We start from the raw sequence: 13173 nt of genomic DNA on the forward strand, positions 1-13173 counted from the left end.
CCAGCTCCTGGTATTGTGACGTCAGTTTATGGCCTCGTAAACCAAGCAGCGGTACTCGGCATTAGAAAATAACTGGGAGCGCGGTTTTCGCTACCGTTGTTCCGGTCCTGCTGTAAAAGTATACTACGCCCAAGTCGGCTTCTTGCAACGGCCATTCCGCACGAGGCTGACCAACGGATTGCCAGACAACTGGGAACACATGCTCGTCGAGAAAGGGAAAAAAGGGAACTTTCTGCCAGCCTGTATTTACAGCTGCGTTTTTCTAATCGCTGTAATTACACCGTACCTCTGCCTCTCATTTGAATAGTCGAGTGTGCCAAATGAAAAACAACGTTTCACGGAAAATTTGTTATATCTCAATTCCGTTTATATTTGATCGAACCAAGAGATTTGTAACAGATACTTCAAAGAGGGTTTGGCATAAACCGGAAGTCGCGTATTAACAGAGACTCTGTCATATTCTTCTCAATTTTTTAACACCGGCAAACGAACACGCCGAAAAACGCGCGGTTAAACTTTTCCTCCGTACTATTCGTGAGAATACGATGCGAATACTTTTCAACCACGGAACCTCCTTACGGTCAAGAGCCGGTTATAAAGATACTAAAAAGTTTAGGGCACGGAAAAACAGGGGTGGAAGTTGGGGCGAATATTCAACAGGTTCGGCTTGTAGAATTTTCATAAAGGCAGAAAGTGTCTAGCGTAACTAGCCGGTGCGGAACCGGGCACCGACGTTTCGCAGTTCTTCGACTGCCTTCGACCGGGTCGCTCGGGTAATGGTGCTCGCAGTTCTCCGATTACACAGAAGAAGAAGAGGAGGAAAGGTGTACGTACACGTACACGAGGATCACGTGAAGGATAAATGGGGAGTGGATAACGAAGGTACAAGAGTACGAGAACGAAGTAAGTGCCCCCAACCCCCTGTAACATAGCGCTTTAGGACGAAGGGAGCGCCATGAGCGATGTCCTGTCGGTCCACTGCTTGCACGTACACCACTCTTGCACTACGTATACTTATATATGTACATGGTATGTGTATATGGCTACGTTAGCGCACCTATAGTGCGTTTCAAAATTCTTCCTTTTGTAAAAATAATTACCGTGTTCATTATATTCTTAATCATTGTCAAGAGAAACAACGTTAGGAAATGTTTGCGGAAATTTGGTAGCAGAATGTTTAAACACACCTTGTATTACCGTAATACATTTTCTCTATCGTTATACTGCTTGTTTCTATATTCATTTTATAGAAATTACAGCTTTTCAATTTATAGAGAACGATTCATACGAATTTTGTTATAAAATCTGTGTAATAACCAGTCCAAAGTGTTTGGCAACCAATATATTGTAATCGGAATTAGACTCGATAAATTGGACGAGTGTGACTTTTAGTTGGCCCGATCGTGACAATGAAAGGATGCTCTCGAGACACCCTGTACGTAAGCGGAACGTACATACACCGATAGGTTTCTCTCGCGTATGCAAATTAGCCAACGTTAGGTATGTATTCATGGGATCTTATCCGCGTGCACGTGTACAGGGTGAATGATCTCCCTGCGAGCTACCCCCGTGAAAGGAGGAGAAATTCAAATCTTCTAGACCCGCGGTTCGCTCGCGGCAGCAAACGTATCTGGTCTAAATTACGAGAGTTTCTTTACCGGCGAATAACCACGCGTCGCCAAGTTGCAGTTTCGCGAAAGCTCGTGGATAATATTTATGAAAAAAAAACGAAAACGTGGCGTTTGGCGATTGCATTCGGCGTACGAGAGGCGCGTCGAAGAAAACGCGGCGAGTTCCGTTCCCGATGCTCAGCCGATCGTCTTTTGTATGGCCGAACACGTAATCGTCTCATTTACGTATAATTGCAATAACGATGCACTCGTACGTGTACTGAATTATCTCTTTATCGTATCGTGCTTCGAGCGAACGTCTCATTTGAATAAGTGGCCGAGTATCGTACACCCGAAAGGGTTGATGAAAGCTTTCGTCGGGCATAAAGATAACGCGACTGACGCAGCCTCCTCGCACTTGTTACGAGAACGTGTAACCTGCTACGATGTATTAATTTCGGTCGATTCGCAATCGCCATGATTGTATATTTATAAAATGGTGCGTTGAACGCGCGAGCTCAGGCTATGGGAGAAATCATCGGCGCTTCCACGTACGTAATACGCATGGTGGTTCGCTGGATTCCTTTTTTTGCCAGGTAGAGATGCTTGGAAATCGATGGCTCGGAGATGAAGGTACCCGGGGAGGACGGACCCGGAAGTCGGCTAGGTCGATAACCTGATTCATCTTCGTGCGAATTTCAGCCGATCGTTTGGTCGACGCGCTAAAACCATGGGATAACGTTCTTGTAAATTCTCAGCCTGTTGTTACTAGCGTTAAGGCGACTTTAAGTTTACCTGGCGATCTATATAAGCAGTTGGCGAATGTATAAATAAGATCGGTGACGTTAAAGGGAACGTAACTTTGAAAAGGGTGAATGAAACGATCCGGTCAATCGGATTAAAATAAAGCGGAGTCGGCTACTCAATCGAATCGCCTGTTTGAGAAATAGAAAACGCCTCGTCAATACGAACATCGGTAAGGGCTATCGAATGCCGGCGATATATAGCTGGAATTCTCGAGTCGAATGAAGAAATATCGTTCGAGGGAAATGGAATCGTGATAAGAAACGGGAATACCATTGACAATGTCCGCGTGTCCCTTCCCATCAAAGAGTTACGGCATACTCTTATTTCTGGTATCAGATCAACCTATTTCTCAGCAGTCATTGTCAAACACGTCGAGAGTCTCTACTTCAGCCATTCCTATCGCGTCGTTCTCGCGCAACATACACCGAACGGCGACAATTACAAACGAGCGAGATCTCGGACAGACAACGGGGGACGATCGACGTACACGCCATAGGTACACGCGTGATATCGTGACAACGCATAAAAAACCTGACCAACTATGGCGTGGCGCGGCATGGCGTGGTGTATAGCGTCGGTATAGGGTGGTGTGGCTCGGTGTGGCCTGGTGTGGCATGGCGTGGCAAAGCTAAGTGCGAGATACATCACGGCCACCTTCGGCCAAGCGCTTCGGCTTCTCTCTCTTCTTTCTTCCCCCCTTCTCTCCCCCCTTTTTCACGCTGACTCCCTTTCGGTTTGGTCTTGGATAACGCCAACAACACCGCCGTAGATAAAGGGTCTTCTGATCGTAAAACACTCTCGTTAAGAATATGATCCGGGCTTACCTTCGACCAACGCGGACACGACCACCAACACCAAGAAACCTTATTCGAGTTGGAGAACGGCGCAAAGGAACACACCGAGTCGTCCGGCGAGAATTACGATCGCTACTGCCCCTCTTAGATACTGTGCTGCATATCTACCACCTCGTATAACCTCGTACACCTCGTCAGTGTATAACGAACCACCGTAAACAGCGACAAGCATCCACCTCCTCGCTATATACCAAACGCCTCCATACGTTTTCGTGGCCGCTGTCCCAGACGGATGAGCCTGCCCCGCTAGATTTATTCTCGAGGACGACCATCGCGAATCGATTATTTATCAGAGAAGAACGCCTCAGGGTTGTTGGTACTTGCACCGGTGTATCTATCTTCCGATGTACGTACACGGCCTTTCCCTCGTCGCGCACGGCGCTCTAAACATAGAGATGTATTTTTTTTTTCGATTTTCCAATTCGAAGCGTAATTCTACGATTGTCGCGGCTGGATATCGTTAGACGTTCCCATTGCGCGGTGATCCCCGTTGTCTTTTTGCCGGGGCTGGAAACCCTGGCAAATTGATCGCCGTTTCATTTATAATTTAAATCGCGCTGGAAGAAACGGACGGACGCGTTTCACAACTATTAAATCTTCGCGATTTTATTGAGCCCGGCTTCGACAAAACGATCGAAAGAAAATAAAGTTATAATAATTACCATAAAATATTAGCGCGTTCGAGTTACGGCAACCACCAATGCGTTGGAATTTTATCAAATTATTAAATCTCGATCGTGCCGATGCCTTGGGTCGCGATACCGATAAGCTGGGCCCGCGAGCCCTACAACCCGCGAGAGATCGATTCCTCGCCGAAGAATTACGATCTTTATCGAGTGACGATGCAGTTTCGATGATTTATTTTTCCACTCCGGGCATAACAAACTAACATAAACCTCGTTCACTTTCATCGTATCTATTTAACGCGAACGTTTCACCTTTCCCATTTGCATTTCCATCGATGAATCACAAAAACACCATTTACATCTACTTCCTAATGGACGAAACGATTTAACATACTTGCCAAACACATCATTTTGGTCGAGTTAAATGTTAATTAATTAACTATCCGAGCAGTCGATAACGTTAAAGTATAAATATCGATATAAAAATTAATTATTAAACGATGTTAAAGACATTATCGTGTCGTTCGGATCAGGACTCGAAGCGTAAAAATTGGCGAAAGCAGGAACAAACGGCTAGTGACAAAGCCGATGCGATAAAGCAAGGTCGCGTATTTCATCCTCTCTGCTCATTGGCGCATAACATCCACCATAAGGGCACAGTGTCAAGATTTACAATCGCGAGCGGCCGAATGCGTGCAGGAATGCTCGAGGTTCTCTGTTGCTCGCGCGAAACAGCTCTTGCAGGGCTCTGTGCGCTGCCATGGTGGCTTGAATTATTCATCCCGGAGCCGCTGCATTTGTTGCTGGTACCATATCAGAGTCCAGCGTCACATTAACCTAAGACACCGGGCGTTGTTTCACGTAGGTATCAGCAATTAGATTTCACGGATAATACGCGGAGCTATGATAACCGAGTTTACCGTACGCCTCTCTGCTTGGAATCTCTTTGAGATAGACTTTGACGACGTGCCACGCGGATTACATGCGAGTCGTTGCCACGAACTCGTAACTCCACCTATATAGCTGCCTCTCTGTCCCTCTTTTTTCTCTCTCTTCTTTTTATTCCGCTTTTCGCCGTGCACGCTTTTGCTACGTTAAAAATTTTAACGTCCATTTATATGTTCACGGAATAGTCTGGAATCGTTGGCAGATCCCATGAATATTTATCATACGGACGAATATACTCGAACGATTCCCTGGATGCAGCTTATCCGAACGAACTAAGGCGGCGCGAGGCTGCTCGCGGATTTTCGAGTGGCTGCGGATATAAAACGGCCCGGAGCGTTGTGTTTTCGTGCAGTGCGTGACTATCGGGGCTAGGGCTTCGAACCTGAGCCCACAACGGCCAGGCGAAGGCGAGCGCAATGCACGTTCATGCATCGCGCGCGGCCCCTCCAGTGATTAATGCATTCGGCCAACGTAGGCCAGACACGAGCGAAGCTACGAAAACCACGGTTTTACCTGCGCACGTGCACCGCTGATTTTCTCCCTTTCATCTTCTTGGGAATCTCAACCGTGCTTCCACGTATACAGACGTCTCTCGAGAAGAAGGAACGTGTATATACGTCTACAATCTGATTTCAGGACGTTCTTACGTGACGCTAGAGAACTGCTCTCTGGAGACCATTCGAAGCAACAAAAGAGCGACAGAAAAGCTTTGTAGACAGCTTTCCGAGAAGCGAACAACCTCGTACGTTAGATGCCGTCAAACGGAGCCGAGGGAAAAAGTGGCGCTTTAATCGAGTGTCGAATGAACTCGCAATGGCCTCTAATCCCGTCGAAAAACTGATTTATCGAACGTGAATGTGCTTTGGTAAACGATACCAACTAGAAACGCGAAATATTTCTCGAGGTAGGAATCGTGAGATGTTCGGGAACTTTAAAGATGAGATGGCAAGATGCGATCCAGCCGGGGATTAATCATCCTTAATTGAAATACAAGCGACGTGTATCATAATTCCATAACGAAAATATACCGCTTATTTATACCGCCTTCCTTTTGTTTCGAAATATCAAGCTCGTCCAGCGTGTACCGATAAAGTTTCACGCGAAACGCGTAAATTCTACGTCTGTCTATCCGCGAATAATTTTCTTCACAGCTAACGTCGGTGAGTAACGATTACAGCGCTCGATGGTTTAACACGACACGTAGGTGGAAGATTTACAAATGCAGGAAAAAGTTTCGCTTGGATATACTCGGAATCGTGGGATCGAAAAGCGTAGAAAATTAAAAGAAAGAGAGAAAAAGAAAGGAAAAAAGGAAGAAGAGAAAGGAACGTGATGGCGTATAGGCGAAAAGATTGCGTAGCTAGTTGAAACGGTTGATATTTGCACGTGCATCCTACTGACTCTTGAAACTCTGTAATACGCGTAAATCGACGCTCTTTATCGGCGATGCGAAGAGGAACGAAACTTTAATGAGTCATTTGTATGTGTGTAGCTCGACTTCCTGAGAATCGCTTCTCGTACACCGTTGCACTACACCATTCGTAAATATTAAGTCGTAATTAACAAGCTTGTAATTGCTAGTCCGGTAGCGGACATGCTATTTCAATATCGTTGTAACGACAGAAATGAAATCTTCGTTGATATTCTCTAATTAAGAAACATTAATCGGTATGGTAATAAGATTGTGCAGATTGTGATTAGCAAAGACGTGGAAATAAAGTTGCTAGTTAACCAGTTGCATTCATTTACATAGATAAAATTGTATTGAAACAGAAGTAGTACGCTCAACGTCAGACGGCTGTGATAATTACGTCGATTCGTAACGAACGATTTCTCCATGAACAAGAAGGCTGTCGAGAAAGAGGAATTTTTTAGAATTTCAAGTAGTTTTTACTCGCGTTTAGGGATTCAAAGGGCGACTAGATCCATTACGTCGTTGCCAGGCTAGGTGTATGTATGCAGTCAGATTAATTAATTTCACTCGCAGGCTGGTGAAAACGTAAGGCCATTACTTCCTAATATCGGTGCAAACGTACATCCGACCACCTATAGTGATCGTACCTGTCTCGAAGAATATCAAACGCACGAGCAAGAGATCTGACCGGAGACAGCTGATTATCCAACGATTTATACGCGAATAGCGTGTTCGAAATGGCACTTTTCTCACGAATCAAAGGGCCGTTCAGATCAAGAGTAGCGTCACGTTTGACACGGTTCTCACATCAAAGTAATTGCGGCGATTCCGAGCGAACGGCTCTGGAAATGAATCAGTCGATAACCTGGTCTCGCGAGACTCGTGTACCGTATATCGATTTTAATTGTCGATGATCGAGATACGGCTTAATCAGTGTGTTCATACGGTACCTAGCCGACGTACAAGAAGTTGAATAAATGATGAACGATATGAAATATGTATATCGCGTAGGGTTATTTTTAAAAAAAGGGGGTGGTGTAATGAGTACTTGACGCCTACGGCGTAGAGCGTGTACCGTGGCATAAAACTATATTTGGAATAATATGACCAACATAAATAATATCTAAGATTCCCGCACGACAAATATATCCAGGAAATATTTTGTATTCCTTAAAATTATACAGTATCTATAATATATATCGTGAAATTGTTAACAAAGGGCCATGTCAGAAGAAGAAAATCATGTTGCAACAACGTTGAGAAATGATCCCAACTGTCTCCTATGGACAGAAGGCTAAAAAGGAAGCAGCCAGCAGACCTCACGAAGGATATGACTTAGCAAACGCGAGGATGGTACCCCGCTGGGGGTAGCCACCTACGTGTTAATATAACTGTTAAAAAATTCTACCAAATGTCCAAATTGGACAAATTGTGAATTCAAGTAATAAATAAAAAAAAAAAAAACTGTCTCCTATCCTAATTTCTTTAGTTCAAACAGGTAGCGTCATAAACAATTTTATATACATGCGATATATCTATCAATATCCGCGAATATTGGGAATTTTTAAAGACACCGAACGAGGGAAATTTCCATTTTCGAAACGTTAAAACTCTGGGGAGAAATTCAGAGGAACAAACAGGAGAATTCGCATCATTGTCAACGAACATTAAAGCTTCGCAGAGTGTCGGAAAGTGCGATAGCTATTCGCGTGTAAATTCACGTTTGCGGAGGAAGAGAAAGGGAGAACAAGTTGGTCGGACAACGGTTGTTATTAGCGCTTTAATTGGGTCCAGTCTCTTATCCTGCAATATTCCAGGGTTAGGGGCTCGTACCTGCTACCCATATGGTTGTCCTAATCCGCAGCCACCGGCAATACCCAAAACTACTGGCTAACGAGACACATGTGGACAAATTCATAGGGTTTCTTCGAGATTTTTCGAATTTACTGGCCGATACGGATCGAGGGCAACGAAAAGCCGAAACCGCGCCAGGTTTGCAAGCGAAATCAGGATGTGTCCATAGAGATATATATCGATTGGGCTGGCTCGTATCGATATTTCGAGATAAACGTTCTCGACTATTCCCGATTAATTGAAATACAAAAATGAAACGGACGCGCACGAATGATAACGGAAGTGCACACGGTAGGTCGAAAGACCGCTTTATGGTGGCGTTGCTCGGCAGCTGAAAATGGCGAACTGGTCCAACTGGTCCTTCCTTCGTTTCTTTTTCTTTCTCTTATTCCAACGCTCATTCAACTCGGCTCCTTATTTGTCGAAGAAATCTCGCGAACTTTTCATCGCGTAAAATTCATCGTTCGCCGTAAATCTGGTCGAGTGCGAATAATTTTTTTTCCCCGCTATTTATACAATTAATTGGTTCGTAGACGTAATATTTCACTGCGGAGTCTCCGCGGATCGGGAAGTTGTAATGTCTAAATTTCGGTTTAATTGACGTTGATTTAACCGTCTCTTTGTATTAATTTTAGGCGGAACTGTCAGTACAAAATGGACAGAAGTTACGAGGAAGGCGCGGAACGTAATTCTACGCTCTTAGCAAATTCTGGCGACTATGCATTTTGCGAAATGTCGACACATTTATGAGGGTGAGCATCCAACGGCAAAAGCGTGCGTGCTAACCGTGTGTCTATAAATAAACGGTGAAATGCAGCAAACGGTCGGCTTTAATTGGAAGGTTCGAACGCACGCAATGTTTGTTACGATAGGTTTCGTTCAGGAATGCAATTAAAATGGTGATCTCATCGAATCGTAAAAAAAGCGTTTCACGACGCGAAGAAAGCTGTCGCGCGTAATTCCAACCGAGATGTCAATCGGTGGTGTAATCGATCGAGAAAATCATCCGCCGAATTTACAGCTGGTTTAACATTGTTGCGTCAAAATATTTTAATGCCTGTAACATTAAAAAAGCATGACGATAAAATCTTATAAAAATTAATGTTCCAATTTGATCGCATGATTCTACGTAACGAATACACGATGCAAATTACCAGAGTGTAGCTAAAATAAATTAACAATTGAACTAAAGAGGAAGAACGGTACAGCTGTTCATGAGCGCGTGTACGTGGCTGTGTACACCGTTCGAACTCGCAGGATTGTAGGGTTGAGCCGCGATGTTTGGGCTCACATTTGGCATTCGAGGTGTACTCGTAGCAGGCGAAGAGCAAGCGCATGTACTCGACGAAAGGAGGAAGAGAAATAGGGGACATTGGCGTGGAAGGTGTAAGATCGAGATAGCCAACATCGATATCGTTCGATAGCAAAAATTCTGCGCTATCTATCAAGAAGAAACAAACATCGTATTTTATTGCTTTCGGCGGTAGGATAAAAGGCGCGAACGAGACAACGAACTGACGAAAAAAATATAGCTCGGACAAGTTTACCGTCTGATTTACAGACGATACATTTTATCAGACGAGACAAAAGTGTGTACGATAGAAAAATTGGTGCGGCGTTAGTGATCGCGACCGAGATCGTATAGTACGTAGGAAGTGAGGAGCGAACGTGTTCAGGGTTCTAGAGAGAGGAGAGGACGAAGCGCGCGGTGAGAGAGTGCAGAGAGACGGAAATTGAGGGGCACACCCGCTCCCTGCGGCCGTCGTCAATCAGAATTCCGCGAATTAGCGTTAACGGGCCGTTATTGCCGCGTCCATTTGGCTAGTGTACAGTTTGGGTCGTGGATATGAGCCCATAGATTCCCCATATTCTACGCCGTATGGGGCGATGGTGCTGCCGCGCATAGCCCACCGGAATCCGGTTAGTTACTACCGCATGTTATGGACCGCCGCGCGCTATTCTCCTCTCGCTCTCCCAACCCCGTCGCACTGCCGATTCTCTCTCCCGGTTTCTCTCTCCCGGTTTCTCTCTGCTTGCCCTGTCTCTTTCTCGCTCCGTATATCCGTGGAAAGCTCCACCCTGCCGACGGGTACAATGCGAATGGCCGCGGCCTCTCTGCTACCGGCTTTATGCATCTATCGATACCTATTTACCCATTCGCGCAGGAGCAATGCTTCCTATTTTCCATGAATAAATGTACGCCGCCTAGGATGTACGGTGCGTAGCTGGTAAGCCATCGTTGAAACTCTTTTTCGAATCAACGGGGATACAATTTCGAGCAAACGCCGCGATGAAGTAATGGGCTCGGCTTTATACACGCGGGATACTGATTGCCAAAGGTTTCTAGTATACTAAGCGTGAATTTGTATAGATACACGTTTGGCTCGTTCGAAGATTACGCGCGTAAGTCGCGACGAATTCCAATCGGTAGCTACCCCGTTACATTTAGATTGACTGTATGAAAGTTGCACGTACGTGCATTCGGTATGAATGATTTTACAAACAAGAGTTTGTAACAGGCGGTGTTATGCAGTGGTTGTGGTGTAACTAGTCGAACATTCAGCTGGTTGGCAAACGTGATGAAAATGATTACTATTTATGCAGCGCTGCATGCATTATGCTATGTTACAATTCTGTTGTGTTAGCGTGAATTATTTATCAGCGGGATATTGCAGACGCGAATGCATTAGCGGTTGTTGCCAAGTGGCGGGAAGAAAAAGAGGCGCAAAAGCCGCAGAGCTATGTCTCCGAAACGAACGTGGTACACGGCACATAAAAGTCCACGTAACGGGCGAAACAACCAGTTTTCAATAAATGGAGGCACGCGGTTCTTCTCTGAATATCGGGTTGCAGAAGGAAACCGAGATAGCGATGCTTTGTTCGTGGTACCGAGAGAGAAATTGCGCAATGAAACAGGAGCCTGCATAAGAGACGTTCAAAAGAAACCATCTGCGTCCCGCTGGGCAGCCGGAGTAATCTTAAGCGATCATTGCCTTATTTAAACTTTTATGCAACGAGTTACTCTAGCTACCAATAATTCCTGTCACGTTCCCAACCTTGTATGATCTGCATCGTATGCATGTCAGTCTCGCGTAGATGTCTTAATCCGATGAACAACGGGGAGGGTTCAAGGCAATTTGCAACGGTACGTAGGCAGAAAAAGCAATCGTATTATGCATCGAGAAATTCTTCGCGCCCCAGTAGCGCCCCACCGACGACTGATAGATCGCCGCTTAATTATCTAAAGGTAATCTAATTAGCCTAAAATATTAATAAACTGTATATATAGAAGAAACGATCGATCTAGATATTTTGCGAAAGACTAAACGATCTTATCGAAATAGTAGACGATAGATCAGGATTCAGAGGAATGTCATCCGACTCCACCGTATAACTTACAACCGAAATACCGTTAATATTCCGAATGGACTGCACGAACCTGCTAAAAAACTGATACTGTACTTTTACCGACCGACTGAACACATTGGCATCGGAGAGCAAACTCGAGGGAATCAGCGTTAGTCCGTGGCTGCTTTTTTAAAATCACGCTTTTTACCTGACTTCCCGAAAATTGTCTAGAATAATTCTCACGGCCAACGTAATTGTCCAAACACGGTAATGTTGTCGCCTGAAGGACTGGCCTTGGTTTTTTACGAACTCCTTCCACCGTCTTCTCCCTGTTATCTTTTTTCTCAAACGTGGCCACAAAAAGATCTTAAAAAAGTATACGTAACTCAGCAAGTCAGGAAGGCAGTTACGAAATTGCAAGGAATTTCAAGGCTGCTCGTAAAAACCTCGGAAAAGAATAGTCCAAGTGCCGCGTTTCCTGCAATAGTGCGGCTTTTTTCTCCACGGCGGCCGACTGGATGAAAAGGGAGCGAGCGGTAGATGGACCCGAGGTCTCTCAAGGGTTGTTAAAAACGGCCGCTTTGGCTAAAAAAGCATTTAACGGGGTGACAGAGAGGGTGTTTATAGTAGGAATACCCATAAAGGGTCACAGTCGACGTTGACTCGGGGATGGCTAGTAAAAAAGGTAAACCTGCAAGGTCGTTGCGCTTTGACTCGTTCGAATCAGTCGTTCCGCGATCCGCTCGACCTCGTAAACCTTCGAGATTCCAACAGTAATGACCGAACTTTTTCCTTCTTTCCGATACAACGATCACCTCTTTTTGCTTCTTCGTCCAAACACACTACACGATTCTATTCGATATAAAATATTATATGCAAAGTTTGTCATTGATTAAATACCGTAGCTGGTATTTATTATAAATAATTTGACTACATATTAAAATTTCTGTTCGTTAAATATTATGAATTTGCAGAATAATGTTTCGCATAGATTAATATCTTTTATTTTGATATTTAATCAATAAGAATAAAATGCATCAAGATTGAGAAAAATATCGAAGAATGCTGGTGATTTTTACCAGATATTGGAACTCGAAATTCGTCGGGATGAAACCAAATCTAACCTCAAACCCAATATTCATTCTACCAATGTGTTCTTTTAATCCAGTCAATCCTTTACGTTAATCATTCATTTAAACACACTACACGATTCTATTCGATATAAAATATTATATGCAAAGTTTGTCATTGATTAAATATCGTAGCTGGTATTTATTTATAAATAATTTTTGACTACGTATTAAAATTTCTGTTCGTTAAATATTATGAATTTGCAGAATAATGTTTCGCATAGATTAATATCTTTTATTTTGATATTTAATCAATAAGAATAAAATGCATCAAGATTGAGAAAAATATCGAAGAATGCTGGTGATTTTTAGCAGATATTGGAACTCGAAATTCGTCGGGATGAAACCAAATCTAACCTCAAACCCAATATTCATTCTACCAATGTGTTCTTTTAATCCAGTCAATCCTTTACGTTAATCATTCATTTAAACACACTACACGATTCTATTCGATATAAAATATTATATGCAAAGTTCGTCATTGATTAAATATCGTAGCTGGTATTTATTTATAAATAATTTTTGACTACGTATTAAAATTTCCGTTCGTTAAATATTGTGAATTTGCAGAATAATGTTTCG

General features: G+C 43.8%; 1 protein-coding gene across 1 annotated transcript in view; it reads left to right on the forward strand.

Moving 5' to 3' along the window:
* Positions 1 to 13173, forward strand: part of LOC110119149 (homeotic protein ultrabithorax) — a 292134-nt gene that overhangs the window by 120752 nt on the left and 158209 nt on the right. The gene's annotated exons all lie outside the window — the stretch shown is intronic.

This window comes from Bombus terrestris, chromosome 18, assembly GCF_910591885.1.
Source record: "Bombus terrestris chromosome 18, iyBomTerr1.2, whole genome shotgun sequence".
Classification (NCBI taxonomy): Eukaryota; Metazoa; Arthropoda; class Insecta; order Hymenoptera; family Apidae; genus Bombus; species Bombus terrestris.